This window comes from Sapajus apella, unplaced genomic scaffold, assembly GCF_009761245.1.
Source record: "Sapajus apella isolate SASKATOON/1434 unplaced genomic scaffold, GSC_monkey_1.0 scaffold15, whole genome shotgun sequence".
In the NCBI taxonomy this organism is placed as follows: domain Eukaryota; kingdom Metazoa; phylum Chordata; class Mammalia; order Primates; family Cebidae; genus Sapajus; species Sapajus apella.
The window spans coordinates 14,868,434-14,884,544 of NW_022436955.1; the positions used below are offsets into that span (position 1 = coordinate 14,868,434).

At 49.5% G+C, this 16,111-nt stretch overlaps 1 protein-coding gene across 1 annotated transcript in view; it reads left to right on the forward strand.

Moving 5' to 3' along the window:
* Positions 1–459: 459 nt before the first annotated feature.
* The window catches only part of ZFHX3 (zinc finger homeobox 3), a 279,630-nt gene continuing 263,978 nt past the window's right edge, over positions 460–16,111 (forward strand). The window contains exon 1 of the mRNA XM_032283837.1: positions 460–1,051. The gene's annotated coding sequence lies outside the window, so the exon portion shown is untranslated. The remainder of the gene's footprint in view (positions 1,052–16,111) is intronic.

The window sequence follows — 16,111 nt, forward strand, 5'->3', positions numbered from 1 at the left end:
TTGTAAGTTTCTGCAACTGAAAAACAGAAGTGCTCTGTAAAGCAGTTAATAGGATGGGTGTGTATTTCCAATAAATTCCTGTCCACATTGGCTTCTGTCCCCACGCCGGAGTGGCCTGGCAGTGACGTGGACGGGGCCCAGGGAGCGATGGCTCCGGTTCGGAGGCCCCAGGCTCCTTTTAGTAGCGGAGGGCGCGTCCCTTTCTTCTCGCCAGATTCTAGGCCGGCCCCTGACCTTTGATGAGCGAGGGGTCAGCGCCTCCGGGAGGGCCCGGGCTTTGTTCCCGCCGGGGCTGGTTCCTGGGGCGGCGCAGGCCGAGCGGTGAGGGCTCTTGGCCCTAGGCGGGCGCGGGCACCCCCTGGCCTGCCCCAAGGCCCGCGCCCCGAGAGAGCGGAGCGAGCGCAGCCGAGCCCCCGGGCCCCGCGCGTCCCTGTGCGTCCCCGGGTCACTGCGGGCGGGCGGGCGGGCGCGGTCGCCGCCGAGCAACCCGGCCTGCGCCCGGCAGAACTGTAGATGTCAGGCTTTGCGCGGGGAGCCGAGCGGCAGCGGGGCTGTGAGTTTCAAATTAACCTTCCGCTTTGTTGCTGTGTAATGTGGATCCCCGAAGGCCCCCCGCCCCGCCCGCCCCCCTTTCCCGGGCGGTGCGCGCTGCAAACTGCGAGTTGGGCTTCATTTACATAAAGCGATTCCGGGCGGGCGGCAGCAGCAGAGGAGGAGGCGGCGGCGGCGGGCAGGCCGGGGACCCGGACTCGAGCGCCGCGCCCCGTGGGTGAATCCCCGCCGCGCCCCGGGGACCTCCCTGCGGGGACGGGCCGACCGCCAGCCCCACCACCATCATGAGCTTCCCTCCCCTGTCTCCGGGCCCCCTGCTCCTAACCAGAGCCATCTCGGAGTCCTGGGGCCAGCGGGAGGTGGGGAGAATGCCGCCGGGGGTGGGTAAGCTCGGGGCTCGGGTGCCACTGGAATTTCCCGTTGTTGCGCAAGGCGGCGCGGCCCCCGGACCTGCGAGTGCCGCCTCCCTCCGGAGGTGCGCGGAGGCTTGGTGTGCCAGGTGAGTGCAGCCTCCCTACGGTCCGTGAAGCCGGCCTGGAGCCGGGCAGGTGCTGCGAGTCTTGGCCGAACTTCCCATTCTCTTGGGGCGTGTGGGGGAAGGGCTGGCTGGATGCACTTGAACTCCCAGACTCCAGTTGCAACCTTCCTAGGGTGCGAGCGCGCCTAAATTCTGTTGGGTGCACAGTAAAGCCCTCCCTTCCTCCTCCCTTCCCTTCCCTCTGTCCTCCCCTCCTTCCTCCTTAACTGAATCTGCTTTTGGATGAGTTCCTGCCTTCTGAATACTTGTGGTACTGGTGTCATTTAGAAGTTTGGGTGCCTCCGCCTAAAAATGCACACTTGTCAGCCCTGGAGAAGTCGCTGGTCAGTTTGAAACAATGTGAAGAATGCCCTTGCGGAGTAATTAAAGGGAGAATCAGAGTTTTGGAGCTGGAGGGCACCTTTGGAGATCATCTTGTCCACCCTCTAATTTTAGTTTTTTCGCACTCAGAAAAGACAGAGCATTTATTTCCTTGGGCGGGGGCGGGGTGGGGAGCTGATGCAAAGGAGAGAGTCAAGATTTTTATCCTGTTAAAGGAGGAGGAATGCCTATGTTTAGGTCAGTAGCAGAAAAACAATAACAAAAAGAAGCATTGTAGGCTTGGAGGGAAACGAACCTTCTGGAAAATGGTCTTTTCTGCAATGGACACACCTGTGTGACGTTAAGAGAAGGCCTGGAGGGAAGGCCTGGAGGGTAAAGACGGTGGCTCAGGCATGGCTTGTGCTAAGAGGGAATTGCCTGGCACAGTGGTACCTCGTGTGCTAAACCGGCTTAGGTGAATCCAGGGGGATCTTCCCTCCCACCCACCCTCTACTTGTGTCATTTAACATGCCTGGGAGACTCCCTAAAAGCCACTGACAGAATAACCCCAGAGAGGATAGATGGCCCTGCCTGGGCGCAGAGGGAAGGCCTCTTTTCAGGCTGGGGCCTGCTTGTTGGAATGCATCAGGGCAAAGCCTTGAAGGTACATTGTGAGAAAGTTACACGTCATGTTATTTCTCTCCATGCTTTGAGATCCTCAGAGACAAGTCCCTAAATAAATGGAGTGTAATTTAAAGCTCACCCTAGCTGGGGAACCTGTTTCGTTGCCATCAGCAGCAGGTGTGAGTTTGTAGAGTTGGCGCCTTGAGTCCCCTCATTCCTAAATTCAGGAGGTGTCAAACCTTCATGTTCAGTTAATGGCTGTGGTTTCTGGCTAGGTTTCAAGGGAAACCCTGAAAATCACAAGTTCCAGGAGGCTGGGCTGGAGTAGGACGTCTGAGTGCTGTGGTGGGGACTTCCTTGGGTAGGGAAATACACACCTTCCAAGGTAACCTGATCGAGAAAGGCCCCAGCAAGGAATGTGAGCCTGCTCCTTGTTATCGGAACAGCCATTGGGAGCCTGAGATTCTGAATCTAGTTACTTCAGCATGAAAAACAATGAAGGCAAAGGTAAGGTGTGAGGAAAGTCAGAAGACCACGGTTCCAAATAATTGAAGGGTTTCAAGAATGGCGTCTTTGGAGAGAGGTACATACCTGGGTGTTTGCACACCTGCATTTGTGTTCATTCGGTTTCGCAGAGACCCTGAAGGCACCCTTTCACAGAGTCTATAGCTGTGATGGCCAAAAGAAACTTTTTCTCTCCCCATTGCCTAAATTACAGGACTAAGGAGATTGTCCGCGTGGCGTTTCCAGCATAGTTTTCAGAAAGCATGTAAAGTGCCTCTCAGAGTGGGCTGGGGTCACACTTGGCTCTTTTATTTAATTACACAAGTGTTATTTAACAACATGGAGCAGATGCAGAAGCGAGCTCTTTTACACTTTAAAAACAGCCCTTTCTCGGAATCACAAGGAATTAAGTGACTTGGAGACCTTCTGTCTTTATGACATGGGTCACTTCCCTCTCTCAACCCTTTTTTTTTGTTTGTTTGAAATGGCTGCACTTTCTATGAGATAGAGCTACTGTTTTCCCTTTCTTCTGTAAACAGTATTGATGGACAGGGAACTATTGAGAAACGCTTGCTAACTATTCCAGAATGATGATGATAATAATAAAAATAATCCATGCTGCTTCCCTAACCACCTGACACTTTATTTTGGTTCCTTTCCTTCCATTTTTTTGTTTGCACAAATGAATATTAAGGGAGGGTAGAAAAGGCCCAAATAAAACGGCACTCTACGCAGGCCTTTGCCTGACTCTTCCCAACAGGACAGAGAAGTGCCTGCCTTCTTGCAGCTCTGAGGTTGAATTTCACTGCTGTGTCAACTCAGTGCCAACTGGACAGCCCAGTGGCAAGGAGCTAAAATAAGCGAGATTTCGGTTTTTATTATTCTGACTTTAAATGATGACTGCTAGACACTCCCAGGACTGGCCTGGCTCATCTTGGGTGACTCAAAGATGGTTCATTAGAATACATCTGTAATTACAGACTGCTGGAAAAGTATTTTCTGGGGCTAGCGATGATTTGGTTTAGTTTGTTCATTTCTGGTCACAAGCAGCATCCAGGAAACATGTCCTCATTGTCACTGTGTGCACTTTTTAGTGTATCTTTCAGGGGGTGGAGCTTTTTGTCTTTTTCCTACACAGTATCAGCAAGAGTCTGGAAATACTTGAGGGCCCAGAGCAGACCCTTACTTAAGAAATTACTTTTATTGCTAAGTTGTAACAGTGAGTGTCATCTTAAAAAGTAAATAAGTGACTAAGCAACATTTTATAAAAGTGTAGGGAACTGACTTAAAGGGGAAGAAAGTGAATTGTCTTTATAAAACTCTCCTTTTGGCTGGGCACAGTGGCACACACCTGTAATCCCAGCACTTTGGGAGGCTGAGGCGAGCGGATCACCTGAAATCAGGAGTTTGAGACCAGCCTGACCAACATGGTGAAACCCCATCTCTACTAAAAATACAAAATTAGCTGGGTGTGGTTGGCGCATGCCTGTAATCCCAGCTACGCTACTTGGGAGGCTGAGGCAGGAGAATTGCTTGAACCCACGAGGCGGTGGTTGCAGTGAGCTGAGATCGCATCATTGCACTCCAGCCTGGGCAACAAGAGCAAAACTCCATCTCAAAACAACAATAACAACAACCACCACCACTACCCCACCACCTCACCTTTTAGGAGTAACTCACCTGCTTCTCAGCTCCGAGGATGTAGTCTTGATTTGCAGGTAGGCAGCAATGATTCTGGCCTGAAGAAACTTGTGTAAACTGCATCTCACTCTCAGCCCGCACTATGGAGCTAATGGACTGAAGATGCCTGTCAGTAACCTGAAGAAGTACAGTGTGTGCTGTGGTTTATACTTTCATTTGTTATTAAAATGATTGCTTGCTGTTAGCCTGGCCTATTTCTGTGATGTTTGGGCCTGTTGGCCTGTTCTGGTTCCCAAGGCTGGTGCAATTAACCAGGATGGGGGCGTTACTGTAAAAACACAACAGGAAGGCCGATTCCATTATAGTGAACTTCATAGGGGTATCCAAATGCTCTGGTATGAGAACTTGATGGTAATGGTTAATATTAGAAATCACAGCACAGCTCAGAACCACTGTCCTGTGCTTGAGTTAAAAACTGTGGTCAGGGGAAATGGGAACCTAGTTTTAATAGAATCCAGGCAAGGGAATTCCTTGGCAGGAGCTAGTTTAAATCATAAAGGGTGCCTGTTCTCTCCAAAGCACAGTGTCCTGTGTCCTTAGGCCACTCAGATTGAGAAAGGAACACACAGAAGCTACGGTTGTGTCAAACTGCCGCAAGGGAGAGATCCAGGCAGAAATCTTGGCTCATTGGCGAGCCACTTTCAAAATCCAGATTAAAGAGAAGCACTACAAAATCAACAACTGTCAGATGGCTTTTCTCTATGATTTAAAGCTGACTGCTGGATTGATCTCTTTGAACATGTGCAAAGTGGCAGTTAGATGTTGGAGGGTTAGCTTCTTGGGGCTAATAGGGTAAATGACTCCTATATGGACAGAAACTGGGGACAGAGGTGTGGAGCAAAACTTAGTGCTGACTGGCAGTAGCAGTGGGCTAAAGCTTCAGAAATAGGGAAAGAACTGGAATGTTTCTGATTTTCATTCTTTGGGCCAGAGAACAGGTGGGTGAGGACCGGGCTGTGGTCTAGCAGTGACGGGTGTGTCTCTGCAGAGTTACTTGCCCAAGAAAGGTACCTTGGCTTTTAACATTTAAAGGTGATTTTTCTTTTCTTTGATGTTTCTGCCCTTCTATACCCTTCATTCATGGAGTTTCTTGCTTTTACAAGAATAAAGGCTCAACTAAAAACAGGGAGTGAGACATAGGAAGTTTGCGAGGTGGCAGATTCAGCCCTGTTTCAGAGCAAGACTTGTCTTTTGTTGGTTTTAACCCCAGACCGGGCCTCTTAGCAAAATGCTGGGCTTTATCTGCCTTTTGGGTGACAACCTCTCCCTGTCCACCAGAGGGTCACCACAGCAGTCTCATCAACACGAGGATTCCTGCCTGGGGGTTTTGATGTGTGCTTTTCCAGGGGGGCCTTAGCTGGCCTTCTGTGTCTTGATGGGGCTTAGGTGGTTGTGCTGTGCATTCTTTGAGCTTTGGTATTAACACATGTGCTGCCTCTAAGATTTTTCCATCCTTTTCCCTCCCTGGAGTGTCAGGTCTAAAGCTTCCAGTGAGGCGGGGAAAACATGTGTATTGCCCTTCTACCCCTACTCTTGGGAGCGGGTGGTTTGAGAGGAAGCCATTGAAACTCCCCTGCAAGGAAACTGGCCCACCTTGAGAAGAGGGGCTGGTGCTAGGTTGTCTCTCACTTTCTATTCTGCTTGATTTCTGGGAGGAAGCTGATCACAGAGGGCCTGAAAGGCTTTCTTAACTGGTGATGTTGAGTTGAATTTCAAGTGGGTCTTTTGGGACAGCAGTTAGGAATGTATGGAGCACCTTCAGTCATCTGCAGGGGGACCTGGACTGGAACTGGGAGAACTGGCTCCACTGGACTCTGAAAAGGCGGTGGAATTTTCATCTGCTGCTGACTTCACCCTCTGTCCCAAAAGTTAACTTGGCCACAAATCTTTGAACTGAGAGTGAGACCCCTATCTCCGTGCTTCTAGGGCAGGAGTCAGTGACTGCCTGTTCTCTGTATAGGGGAGAGGGTGTTACTGAATGAGTAGGGCTCAGGACTTGGGGCGATTTGGGGTGCTTAGGCATGGTTGGGGCTTTCACACTGGAAAGGTCATGTGTAGGCTTCTTGATGGGGGCTCTTTCAGGAAGGAGGAGGCAAAAGAACAGTCTGGCTTGTTTCTTGATTGTTCCTGACTCCATCTCGGAGTATGACTGGAGAAAATTCCTGAGTGTATCGGTTGGGCCGGGTTTTGGATAAAGGTCCCCTAATGTACATCTCTGTCATAGGCTCTGCATTCAGTATTAAAATTCCAGTTCAGAGGCTGTTGCCTGCCTGTCTTCTCATTTGAATCTCCTTAGTGGAGAGGCAGGAGGCAGTTTAGCTGAGTGCAGAAAGACCAAGGGGCTTAATCTGAGAGTTGATCTCAGCCCTGCATCCCCCCCAAAAGTCATATAAGTGCCTGTTCAAATATGGAAGTCTGTCTCCCTTCAGTTATCCAAATAGCACTTTTCAAAAGCCTTTAAACTCCTGAAAGTTGATAAAAAGTACATATGTGTAGACATGAGCCGAGCGGCTACTGATGCTTCCAGTTCTGGAGCGGCCTGTTTTGGATGACTTCTCTCTTCTCAGCATCTTTGTCCTGTGGCAGTTGTTGCTGGAGATCACACGTGTGCCTTTCTTCTCCACCTCCCAACTTTTCTGTTTTTTTCAACAATTATTCTTAACTCCTCAAGAAACAATGCAAACCTCTTCCACCATTTCAGGCCCTGCTTCCTAAAATGCTCTTTGGCTCAAGGCTTTGGTTCTCGATGTGCATTTGGCTGCTTGGGGGAGTGGTTTCTGCTTCCCTTGTGATAGCTCTGCTGTTTCTCTGTGACCTATCTGCATCAAGGTTAAAGTGTCAGGTCAGCTTCTAGAAACTAGAAGGGGCCCATGGATTTCAGTGTGCATGGCAGGAGGTTGGTGTCACTACTCAGGTGATTGCTTTTAAATACCATCTGTGTCCCGACAGAGTCTTGAATAGTGTCCCCTTATTTTTATTTGATACATAATTGAGATGGGCATTGATGAAGACTTTTAGTCTGTGTACTTGACTGTATGAATGTGTGTTATATGGGCTCGTGTTGGTTGGTTTTTCATAAGATAGTATTTTACCCTCTTTAAACATGTCGTTTAAGTAAAGAATGGCAGAAATGACAATAGTAGGGTCCCCTTACCCCTGCACACCCTTTTTTCTTTTTTTTTTTTTTTGAGACGGAGTTTCGCTCTTGTTACCCAAGCTGGAGTGCAATGGCGCGATCTCGGCTCACCGCAACCTCCGCCTCCTGGGTTCAGGCAATTCTCCTGCCTCAGCCTCCTGAGTAGCTGGGATTACAGGCACGCACCACCATGCCCAGCTAATGTTTTGTATTTTTTTTAGTAGAGACGGGGTTTCACCATGTTGACCAGGATGGTCTCGATCTCTTGACCTCGTGATCCACCCGCCTCGGCCTCCCAAAGTGCTGGGATTACAGGCTTGAGCCACCGCGCCCGGCTTCACACCCTTTTTTAATGGAGGAAGTCGAAGCTGGTTTTTCCTTCAGCAGATACAAAATCCTGAGGTTTATTTGGGGAAAGCAGAGAACGTTTATGCCTTTTGGGAAAGGACTGTCAGTGTATTTTGCCCTTGCTGGTGAAACTATAAAAATTGTCCAGACAGTGGAAAAATGGGGTGACAGAGGAAATCCTGGTGCAGACTTCCAGATGTCTAACTGGAAGGAGGTGTGGTCTTCCTCGTTGGTGGAAGGTAGGAAATCATTACAGAATAAAACAGGGCAGGGCCTGGCTGAGGACCAGAGCGCTGCTTGTAAATCATTTTCAAATGGGGACTCACAGTGAATGGGAGAAGCAAAGGGGAATCGAAAAAGCCCATTCTTTGGAAAGGTGGCCTCTGCTCTTTGCTGTGGGCCTTACACCCTCTGCTGAGGCCGTCCATGGGATGCCCGCACTGTGCGACTTTGGACCAGTAATTTAACCTCCCTGGGCCTCACTTCTTTCATCTGTAAGATGGGCATAATGTGTACCTTAAATTTGTAGTGGGAAGTAAATGAAATAGGAAGCAGGCCTTCAGGGCACTTTGAATACTGAATAGCCTCTCCAGATAGCAGCTCCCATCCCCACGCCCTTTTCATTTCTTTCCTGCTGCTGGCCTCTGCTACCTTTCCTTTCTTACCACCTTGGAAGAAATAAACTAAAAGGTCCAAAGAAATTCTTCTGTGCTTCTCCATGGGCTGGAAATAGAGCCAACTCCTTTTGACATCTTTGCAACTGTGTTCAGAGGTGAAAGGGTCTGAAATAGATGCAGTGTCCCCTATCCTCCCTAGCCCTCCCTGTTTGTCCCTTCTCCCTAGGCTGGCAGGCAGCCCTCTAAGTGAGCAGCCCACTCAATGACCCACCTAGAGAGGCCTTCCCGGGCTGGCATGTATATGCTAATAGGCCTGACTTGTCCTGGCTTGTTTGTAGTGATTTGTGGAGGCATTTATATGCAAATACTATCAACTTGCAGAGTTAATTATCATGTGCCTCCCCCCTACCCGCTCCTGCTCGGCTTCCCAGCCTGGCTGGGCTGTTCTCATTCAGCACCACACTCTTTCTGTCTTGGCCTCGCTTGTCCGTTGCCCTGGCCCCTTAATGTACCTGCAGGCCCCATCACAGTGCCTTTGCCGCTCCGTTGCTTGTCATGGGAACCCAGGCCTAGCCTGTGTGGTCAGGTGTGGCGAACTGGGCATGCCAGTGACTCCCCCAGTTCAGACTCTCCATTAGAGGCATACCGTTGCTTGCAAGGAGAGCCTGCCTTATGTTGCTTCGAGTTATAAACCCCGTTTTTACCTACTACCCTGAAAAACAGCTGACCAGACATATCAGCCCTTGACACTCAATCCCCAGTCTGGCAACAAAGTGATATGATAGTTTTAAAATTATTATTAGTTTTTTCATTTTCTCACATCGTTTATACCGCTCAAACTTAGGACCAGTTCTGAGCTCTGGAGAGAAACCATTTTGCAAAGGGATGTCCCCTCTGGCCTCCTGCCCCGGGGACATCTGGGTATTAAAAGTATGCTTGGGTTGTGCATGGTGGCTCACGTCTGTAATCTCAGTAGTTTGGGAGGCCAAGGCAGGAGGATTGCTTGAGCTCAGGAGTTCGAGACCAGCTTGGGCAACACGGTGAAACCCCATCTCTACTAAAAATTTAAAAATAAGAGATATGCTTGAGTGGACCTCAGGCCGAGTCAGTTCCTAGTTGGGTATTGGCCCTGTTGGTGTTTGGGGACGATTCTTTGTTGGGGGAGAGGCCACCTTATGCATTGTAGGCCTTTAGTGTCCCTGGCATCTCCCCACTAGATGCCAGTAGCACCTTCTCCCCTTGAGGTGACAAACAAAAATGTTTCCAGGAATTGCCCACTGTCTCTTGGGGAGGCAAAATTGCCTCCAGTTGAGAACCCCTGAAATAGAGGTTACATTTACTTCTCCTGGTCTAAAACAATGGTAGGTTTCCCACCCCTGCCCCTATTTAGACGCCCTCTCTGCAGCCTAGGAGTGGAGCAGCCTCCGCCTTTGTGATTCTGCCTGATATCAGATGATGCTCTTTGCTGAATTTTACGCTGATCTTTTTGGCATTTAAAAATGAGGAAACTGGGCTTGGCGTGGTTGCTCAAGCCTGTAATCTCAGCACTTTGGGAGGCCAAGGCGGGTGGATTGCTTGAGCTCAGGGGTTTGAGACCTGCGTGGGCAACAGAGGGAGACCCTGTCTCTACAAACTTTTTTTAAAAAATTAATTGGGCTTGGTGGCATGCCGCTGTAGTCTCAGCTACTTAAGAGGCTGAGGAGGAGGATCTCTTGAGCCCAGGGGTTTGAGGCCAGCCTTAGCAACATGGCAAGACCTCTTCTCTACAAAAAAATACAAAAATTAACCAGGCATGATGGTGCATGCCTGTACTCCTAGCTACTCAGGAGGCTGAGGTGGGTGGATTGCTTGAGCCCAGGAAGTAGAGGCTGCATCAAGCCGTGATTGCACTGTTGCACTCCAGCCTGGGCGACAGAGTGACATCCTGACCCAAAGTGATAATGATAATAGTAAAAAGGAAGAGTCTTTCCTGGTAGAGCATGATATTGTGCTAGCATCTGACGTGGTGACATGTTCACTTCTCGAGTGTTGTCCAAGAGAAAGAGTACAAGCTCATATGTAATTGTACATTTTCTAGTAGCCATTCATAAAAAGTCAAAAGAAACAGGTGGAATTAAGTGTAAAGCAGATATTTTCAGCAACCCACAATTTCACCACGACATTCTCGTCTCAGCGCTCAGGACTCGCCTCGTATCCAGTGCTCCGGAGCCACGTGTGGTCGTAGCCATCATATTGGATGGCTTAGTTCTCAGATGATTCTGGTCCTTTGCAGTCATGACGTCAGGTCATTTTCTAAGTGAGTCAGGGAGGAAGTTTTTTTCTTCTCTGTGTTTATTCTGTGAAAGGTAAGGCCTTGGCTGCACAGCTGCAGAGCTAAGAATCAGAGGACAAGGGGCCGGGTGTCTGATCTCTAGGGAAGCTCCCCCCGGTGTCCATGGGGGAGGTGCTCTAGACAGGATCCTGGACTGAGCCTGGAAGAGAGGGGGGTCAATATTCTGAGGGCTCAGTGGACTCTCACACCTCACAGACTAATGCTCCAGGTTAATTTTGTGTACAAGGGGATGAAAGTACACAGCTGTGCCTGGGAAGAGGGGAGGGACCGTCTGGGATGACCTTGTTTTGGAAAGTCTGAATGGAATACGTACTAATGGCCGAGATCTAAGACTGGTGATGTCTGTGTGTGTTTGACTGGGCTTAAAGATAAGGTGAAGAGTATTTTAAAAGTTAGTATGCAACTTCCCAGATAACCATATGCCTGGGGCCGTTTAACAATTTATGGCAAGCTGGTAGTCATGGCTGTGTGTTGGGCTCACTTAATCTTTTGAATCCTGGCTCTAGAGCGTCACTGGTGGGGCTCTGTTTATGTTTTTTGGTGGGTGGGGGGTGCAGGGGTTGATCAGGTTTTGCAGTGAAGCATGGCAGCACTTTATAATGCACAAAGGGCTGTTCATATTTCTGCTCCTGGGTACCTTGGCCTATGTCATTTTTTACTGTCCCTAATGATAACACATACCGGGGTGTTGCTTTCTAGAGTTTCCAGGAGCCTGAAGTGCAGACCCCGGCCTTGTACGGTGCCACAAGCCTGCCAGAGCCTTCAGCCCAGGAGGAGGTGTGGAAGCCTTAATATAGCTCCAAGCCCCAGGTTTCTTTCATCTCTGAGGTCAGCTTTTTCCTGTTGCTTCTTGACTTACTGAAACTGTCGCCGGGCTGGGCAGCACACCCAGCAGACTTTCCTAGTAAACAGAACAGCTCTGGGTGGCAGGTTCCTTGCTTTTTCTAGTTGATAGATGAGCGGTGGGATCTCATGTCTCCACTCTCAGCCATTCCCTAAAAACTGCTTTAAGAGATGCAGAATTTGACAGTGACCATGGAATTTCATGGATGCATTTGAATAGCAACTGGATATCTGAATACCTCCTTACCCCAGTATTTCCAAGGAAGAACTTTCCACTGAAAAAGACTCCTAAACTTTGTGTTTGGAAAATGTATGTTCTTGAGGTAGTGTAGACTCTGCTTTTAGTAATCGGGTTGTGACATTCTGGTGTATCTTAAATCTGGCATTCTTTCCTGTTTGTACTTTGACAAGTTATAGTTGATGGGGGGGGGTTGGGCCAGGGTCTTTTATTTGGACTACAGTGAGGATGAGATAGACAGTTCTTCTGAGTTTTGGATGTAACCTACAAAAATAACTTCTCTCACGAGAAATTGGCATAGGAAGTTTGCGGGTGCCTTTTTGGAGGGTGAGAGATGTGGTTTGACTTCTCCCCTACTCTTCGCTTCACCTATTCAGTAGGCCACTGCCATCTGCTTTCAAAATTTTATTTTTTCATTTTAAATCCTCAAAGACAAAGGGACCTGGAAGTTCAGACCTGTCCTGCCACATTCCTGAGTAATTTGGTTTTGATTAACCCAAGGAGAAAAGTTGGTTTCTCCTAGCGACCGACGGAGGGGATCAAAGCGCCAGGAGGGGCAGTTCCCCTAATACACGAAGTCCCCCTCCTCCCTCTCTCTGGCCGGCCCCTCTCCCCCTCCTCTTCCTCCTCCCTCTGCTTCCACCTCGCTCCCTCTCCCTGGGCCTTTTGAACCACCCCCTCTTTAGAAGCTGAGCAGGAGTTATTTCCACTTTCTGACTCTCACAGAAGTGGAAGTGTATCATAGAGGTTTGGATGGACAGACCAGGGAGAAATACAGCCCCCACCCCGTCCCTTTCTTCCTAAACTCCTTTCCCCCCACAAAGCTGCAGAGCACATTCCTGTGCTAATCCGGCTGCTGGAGGAATGCAAATGGCTGTAATTGTGTGCCTCTGGACAGGCCTTCCGCATCTGTGCAGCTTTTCTTCTTTGAGGAGGTGGCTAAAAAGTTCATTTACATAGAGAAATGAGACTGGCCTTGTGATCCCTAGTGGCAGAATAGGGACTTCTTAATAGGAAAGGGGCCACATCTGTGCTGTCTGTACCTTCCTCCCCGAACCCTCCCCACTTGCAGTGCGTGCAAGTGTGTGTGTGTGTGTGTGTGTGTGTGTGTGTGTGTGTGTGTGTGTGTTTGGGTGCGCTGTGTGTGTGGGGGGGTTGGGCAGAAGGTGGACACCAGGCTCTTGCTGGGCATATTTCACAGAAGGGCAGTTAAAAGGGAGAAGTCTTCTATTGATGGTAAGGAATCAAGCTGGAGTATAATCAAGAAATCAAGATAAGCCTAATATTAGACAAGCCTCCTGAGTAGTCCTGGCATTAAACCACAATAAATGACATTATTGTTTTGTTTTTGATACAGGGTCTCGCTCTGTCTCCCAGGCTGGAGTCCAGTAGCATGATCTTGGCTCACTGCAACCTCTGCCTCCTCAGTTCAAGTGATCCTCCTGCCTCAGCCTCCCCAGTAGCTGGCATTACTGGCATGGGCCACCAGGCCTGGCTAATTTTTTTTGGGGTGTGTTTTTGTTAGAGATGGGATTTTGCCATATTGGCCAGGCTGGTCTCAAACACCTGGGCTCAAGTGATCCATCTGCCTTAGTCTCCCAAAGTGCTGGGATTACAGGTGTAAGCCACCACTGTGGGTCTCAGAAGTGATTTCATAAAATTTTGGAAGAGGCGTGCCACCCCTTAGTCTAGCTTCTGGATGCACATCTGACCCTGCCTTTTTTCTTAGTTTATACTTGAGTTTGGCAGTGAGTTATTGGATACCAAGACTGTTCAGCCCAATTAAAAGTATCACTTGGGAGCCAGTACATTGTAGCTTTAGGGAGATGTTCAAGACAGGCAAGAGAAGTCTGTCTCAGTCATATCTGAGAACACTTAGAATCCTGCCTGAATCTCAAGTTGCTCTGAAACAGTACCATCCAACAGAAACACAGTGTGAGCCACATAGGTAATTTTACATTTTGTGTTAGTCACATTTAACAATGAGAAACAGGTGGAATTAATTTTTGTAATATATTTTATTTAGCCCAGTATATGCAAAAGGTTATCATTTTAACAGCTAATCAATATTAAGAAAACTATTAACGAGATATTTTACATCCTTTCTTTTTTGTACCAAGTCTTTGGACTCCTGTGTGTATTATGCCTTCAGCACACCTCTATCCCAACAAGCCACTTGACAGAGGCTCGGTAGCGACAAGGGGTCTGTGGCTACCTAGTGGATGGATGGTGGAAGTCTGGCATAAAAGGATGCTGCCTTGGGCTCTTATGAGACATTCTGTTGATGGAGCCGAGTCAGCGTCACCCCTGTGACCAGCTGCTTGCATTTACTGGGGTCCAGGGGTGCAGGCTGAGTCTGCACATAGCGGGTTTGGTAAAAAATGCCTGGCTCCCCTGACATGCTCCTGAGATTGTTAGGAGATAGAAATGTGATGTCCGGGTGCTGGTGTTCTGTAAACTGCTTCCTGGCATGCAGGTGGGGGTGCTCACCTGCCTGTGAAAACCTTCCCAGAGGTGGAAGACCAGCAGAGGCAGCAAGGCGTGGGCCACCCCCTCAGGGGCAGCCCTGTTCTCATTCATTCCTTTGAGTGCTGGTGTGTTTATTAACAGTAGTCTTACTGCTTCGTGTGTGTTACTGAAATCACAGACAGGGCTACAGGAGCCTCTAGAAACCCTCCTTTCACCTTCACCGGGTGGGTTGCCAGTTTGTGACAGGAGGGAGACATGAATATAGAACCTTCTACCTGTAGGTAATTGATGCATTTCCTTGACTTCGCAGTCTTTTCTAGCACCACACACCCAGGTTTCCAGGTTGGGTGGTCCAGGGGCTGTGAGGTGCCTTGCTTGGAAGGGACTTTCTTTTGGAGACTCTAATGCCCCCCACAGTGAGAGCTGCAGGAGCTGCCTTAGTTGGCAAGGTCACCGATACCAGCAAGAAACGCTTCTCTTCCTCTTCTCTTAGTGTTTATTTGGATTTCTGCTTTCTTGCCTTATCTTGATGCCATGAATGGAAACCTCCTTCCCTAGTCTAGGGTCAGTGGCGTCTCTTGTTGGAAGAGGAGAAATGGAGGGGCAGAGGGTGATATGGAAAATCAGAAACAGCCTTGCCCTTGAGAATCAGGGGCGTAATGGAGGCAAGAAGTCCCAGCCTAGACTTTTTTTTTTTTTTTTTTTTAAGGCTGTTAACAGTTTTTCCTGTTCACCCTGGAAGTGACTTCTTTTCAAAGCTAGATGATTTCAGGCTTGCTACCATTACAGCTCTTCTCAGTGAAATAGCAAGGAGAACTGTCCACTGGCTTCTAGCAGAAAGAGCCACCGTGAAGTGTGCCCTAGAGAAGATGCTGCTTTCAGAGCAGCTGCCATGTCCTGGTGTCTTCTCCCCGTTGGTCTTAGCGTTCCTTGATCAATGCATGTGACAAGAACAGTTTTCCTTCACCATCACTGCAGAACACCCAGGCAGCCTCCTACAATTCGAGGGTCTCTAGGATGCTGGTGGGATTTGTGCCCCTGGTAAACTGAGAAGTGGGTGTGGCTTTGGGTATGGCGGGAGGGAGGTATCAAATTCCTTTAACAGGCTGACCTCCTGGCAGGCAGGAACAAAACTGTGAAAGTGTGAGGTGGAAGGGGCCCCGGCGCTGGCCTCTGCTGGGGACAGAGCATCGCAGCTGTCTGACCCCGGGTGAAAAGTTCAAATCTGCATTTAAAAGGAGCCCCAGTACCCCCCACCCCCCGCCCGCCCCAGTCAAGTTGAAACTGTTCACGTTTTTAGAGGATATGATCAGGCCCTGTGCTGGGACACCAGGCAGCCCCTGCTTCACTTCTGTTAAGACCCAGTGCTGGGCGGGGGTGCAGGGGGGTGGGGGGTGGGGTGGCGGGGACGCTCAGCTAAGATGCAGTTCTTGAATAACAATAGTTGTTGAGGACAAACCCTTGGAGGTGCCCGGAAGGGAGGGGAAGTGTCTCCCTCAGTCAGACACTGGACATTTAACCCCTTTTTCTCCAGGCGCTTGGCAAGGTCTTTCCTCTTATGTCCTCTCCAAGGCCACAGTGGGTTATGTTGGGGTGCTGGCAGGGCTCCAAGGGACTGGGGTGGGGGATAAGGAGGTGTCTGGCAGCTGAAGTCCTCTCTCTATGGAGGATGGTGGCGCTCAGGCCTGGAAGGGCTGCTTCCTTGTTGTGCGGGGTCAAGGGGGGCCCAGGGTTGGGGAGAAACTCAGGTTCCTTGGGATGAGAGCCTGGCTTCTGTTTTCCATGCTGAGACGTGACAGCGTCCATCTCCTTCCTTCCTCATCCTTCCCCTGCTGCCCCGCGCCCCTGGGGTCTGGCTGCAGCCCTGCCCTGAACCCCTCCACTGGGGCTCTGATTTGTTTACTCAGCA